Source organism: Schistocerca serialis, chromosome 2 (genome assembly GCF_023864345.2).
Source record: "Schistocerca serialis cubense isolate TAMUIC-IGC-003099 chromosome 2, iqSchSeri2.2, whole genome shotgun sequence".
Taxonomy (NCBI): Eukaryota; Metazoa; Arthropoda; class Insecta; order Orthoptera; family Acrididae; genus Schistocerca; species Schistocerca serialis.
The window spans coordinates 926,947,600-926,951,850 of NC_064639.1; the positions used below are offsets into that span (position 1 = coordinate 926,947,600).

A 4,251-nucleotide genomic window follows, 5' to 3' on the forward strand; every position below is an offset into this window, starting at 1 on the left:
TCACTTCATTTTCAGTTCATTTTCTGATTATTTCGGTTCATACAAAGGGATAGATGGATACTACTTGGATAATGACTTAGGAAAATTATTAACGTGACAATATGCACGAAAACAATGTTACTCGAACAATAAAATTCCAACTACACTGGTCAGTCTATTACACTTCTAGTTATAAAAAGTCTACATCTTACTTCACTTCACGATGCCGTTGGTTCGTCGAGTGGCTTCATTTAGCGGTAAACAGGGCAGAGGTTGATATTCCTGCCATACCATAGCCAATAACAAGGATCCACGGTACTCTTGATGTTATGTGAATTACTCTTGCTGCATTTGTACGGAGCCCAGTACATGCCATAGCTTGCAAATATTAAACATCCGCCAAAACCACCAATTGAGTTTGCACTGCTCAGCACTTCGGAAATAGACTTTTTGTCTCCGCACTTTTGCATAGCCACACCGGCGAATACACACAACCAGCGACATCAATCGTCTCCTCCGACTCCCAACTTGTACTTTTTTGGGGCGCTCGCACGCCCCGCGATAATGCATTTGCAATTTATTACTCTCTTTGACAATATCTTTTCCCTGACTAGGCTAGCATATCTAGTTACAAAATATTAAATTCCATGCGTAGTCTCTTTCTTAAATAACAAATGGCATTTGTAACTCGACAACATATTTACAAGAATCATACTCAGCACAACTATTAAAACACACTTCGCAAAACACGTAGAAAATGTATGATCATCCACAGAGTTGTGGCGTTACAGTATCTGCATCAACATACTATTTTAAATCTTTCATTACTGCTTGTCTTTTCAGATATCTGATTTTCTAAATGTTTACTAATGTTCCTGATGTTGGGGATCCCTTGGGCAATCCGTCGCTTTGCAGATAATATTCATTCTCAAACTGGAAGTAGTTTCGTTCTGTTCTCAATCTGAAAAAATGGTTCAAATGGCTCCGAGCACTATGGGACTTAACTGCTAAGGTCATCAGTCCCCTAGAACTTAAATCCAGCTAACCTAAGGACATCACACACATCCATGCCAGAGGCAGCATTCGAACCTGCGACCGTAGCGGTCGCGCGGTTCCAGACTGTAGCGCCTAGAACCGCTCGGCCACCCCGGCCGGCCTCTCAATCAGCACATTAGTTATTTCTGTTATTGCTTCTGTAATGAGGATGCTATGGGATGTGAGATTTTGTTCTATGATTTCTACTGTGTCTGTAATAGGAATGGAGGTATACATATTTTCAATGTCTAATGAAATCAGTGATGCTGTGTCTGGTACATTGACCCAAATGTAAACTAAGCAGTAAAAGTATGTTCATATTCCAGACCACTGAAGAATCCCTGCAAAGAATGAAGGCGAAACGCGGATGGCACGAAAATTGTGTTCCATTCAGTTGTAATTAGACGGTTCAAAATTAAAAATCATCAACATGGCGTAATATTCTACGTAACTGAGGACGACAGAACTACAAAGGTTGAAGTGGTTGAATTAGACTCTTTTGAAACTAATATACAAGTAGCAGTAATTAATGTTCTTCTAATTGAAAAATGTGTAGTTGAGACCGGTAAGTCTGTAATTTATGGAACTATGGAAAGAGACTATACTACATTTAGTGAGTGTTTTTTGAGAATTAATTTGGGTGACAAGAGAATTACGGTATCTTAAATGGTCCAGGAAACGTCTGAGGTGAACAGCGTAGCTAAATCACATTTTATATTGCTCTGTAAAGATTTGCTACTGTGGACAGAATGTCCACAGTAAGGCCCCCACACTGCCTTGTCTCACCACTACGCGCTGTAAAGAGACAAGAGAGGAAACAGGTTCTTTCGTTTCTGTCTTAATTTCGTCACCCTGATTAAGCCATCACGGTATCGTAGAAGTGCTTGTTCGAGACGATATCTCTGTTTCATTCCGCGCGTGACTCTGATGTTGACTGTGCCCGTTACTAATGTGCTCTTGATGTAACATTCCAGCTCTCGAAATTCTGTAAGATTTCGTTAGCCGAGGCAGTTAGATTCTGAGGCCTTACAAATATATATCTCCTAATGATCTCTTCGCAGTGGACATTCCGTGCGTAATCAGCCCAGACGGTTTAGCGGCGAGCTCTAATGACGATTAACGCGTCGCCTGTAAGTTAGATGGAGGCGGATTCGAACACAAATCTGAAAGCACTGTTTCTGGCGCTGCAGCGGGTTATCTAACGTTTGTCCCGCACGGGACGAGGTCACCCAGCTGTGGTCTGAGAGCATTTTGTCGAGCTCGTCTCCACTGGAGGTGCTTCCGTAATTTGGAAAGGGCAGCAGCGCAACCATCCAGCCGTATGTTCGCTTTATCTCGGCGACAGCGCCTGCCGCCGCTGTGTCTCCGTGGCGCAATTAACGCCCGGGCTATTAGCGCTTAATTGGAGGCAGTTGCCGGCTACTGTCTAATTGAACCTTCGGCGGTGCAGTAATGAAACTATCACCGCCAGTGGCCGCAGTGCCCCCGTTCCTCCAGGACGTACCGTGTCCCTAATGAGCCGTTGCTGACTCCAGCATAACTTCCAGTCATCCCTCCGTCGATAGCGACCGGCTACCGTGACTCTGCGACAGAGCCGAAATACTCCACTTGCTATTGGTAGCAGTTCCAGTTACAATCCTGCTCATCCTCTTGCTAGACCGTGTGAACTTTACTGTTGCTTGTGAAAATTACAAGAGTATGACTGCATCATCCCAACCTGCAAGAAGTACACATTCTTCCTCACAAACAGTAATGGTAAGAGAACCTTTTAGCAATTCAGTTACTTAGGTCATCATCAGGAGAGTGCACTGTACACCGGTTGGTGAGTAACAGAATATTAATTTTTATGAGGTTTTTTTGTGACGCTAACTTAAATACCATACTCTGTAGTGAGAAAACTCATGTGATACCTCCTAATAGGACCTCCTTCTGCCCGGTGTAGCGCTGCAGTTAGATGTGGCGTGGACTGAACAAGTCGTCGGAAGTCCCCTACTGAAATATTGGGCAATGCTGCCTCTATAAGTCCTCCCGAACAGGCCATGAAAGCCCAACGACACCGACCGGCCGCCGTGTCATCCTCAGCCCACAGCGTCATTGGATGCGGATATGGAGGGGCATGTGGTCAGCGCACCGCTCTCCCGGTCGTATGTCAGTTTCAGAGACAGGAGCCGCTACTTCTCAATCAAGAAGCTCCTCAGTTTGACTCACAAGGGCTGAGTGCACCCCACTTGCCAACAGTGCTCGGCAGACCGGATGGTCACCCATCCAAGTGCTAGCCCAGCCCGACAGCGCTTAACTTCGGTGATCTGACGGGAAGCGGTGTTACCACTGCGGCAAGGCCGTTGGCATGCTACGTGTATAGTCATCCATAATTTCGAAGGTGTTGCTGGCGCTTGATTTTGCGTACACACTGACCTCTCGATTATTTCCCGTAAATGTTTGATCGGATTCATGCGGATGGTCAAGTCATTCGTTCGAACTGTCCAGAATATTCTTCAGACCAATTACGAACCGTTATGGCCCAGTGACATGACGCATTGCCATCTAGAAAAGATCCATCATTGTTTGGGAACAGGAGATCCACCTAATGGCTGCGAACGGTCTCTAAGTAGCTGAACGGAACCGAGAACCCAGTCCATTCCATGTAAACACAGCCCATACCAGCTTGCACAGTGTCTTGTTGACAGCTTGGGTCCAAGTCTCCGTGGGTTTGTGCCGCACTCGAATCCTACTCTCAGCCCCTAACGGCAGAAACAGTGACTCATCGGACCAGACCACGGTTTTCAGTGGTCAGGAGCCCAGCAGAGGCACTGCAGAAGATATCGTGCTCTCAGCGAAGGCATTCGCTTTCGTCGTCTGCTTCCGTCGCCCGTTAACCCTAAATTTCGCTGCACTGTCCTGACGGATACGCTCGTCGTAAGTCCCATATTGATTTCTGCGGTTCCTCCACGCAGTGTTGTTTGTCTGTTAGCACTTGTGAGTGGGTTGCCTCTGTGTTTGTGTTGGCAGCGCTGTGTAGCGCTTTGCATTGGATCTCTGACTGCGCTTTCTTTGTAAGAGACTCTGTGGCTGGTCGAACTCGTTGGTAGAAGTTAGTCGCCAGCAGTGATGGAAGTGTTGTTGGGCGGTTGGAGGCGAATAGCCATCAGTGATGCATGTTAAATGTGAGAAGTTAGCGTTGCTGGAAGGTAGAGGTCTGAAGTGTTAACGTGGGCTAACGATCTGGAAGTATCCGAC

The 4,251-nt window shown here is 46.0% G+C and overlaps 1 pseudogene; it reads right to left on the reverse strand.

Moving 5' to 3' along the window:
- Positions 1-3,243: 3,243 nt before the first annotated feature.
- LOC126458877 (5S ribosomal RNA) lies at positions 3,244-3,361 on the reverse strand (annotated as a pseudogene).
- Between the last annotated feature and the right edge of the window lie 890 nt (positions 3,362-4,251).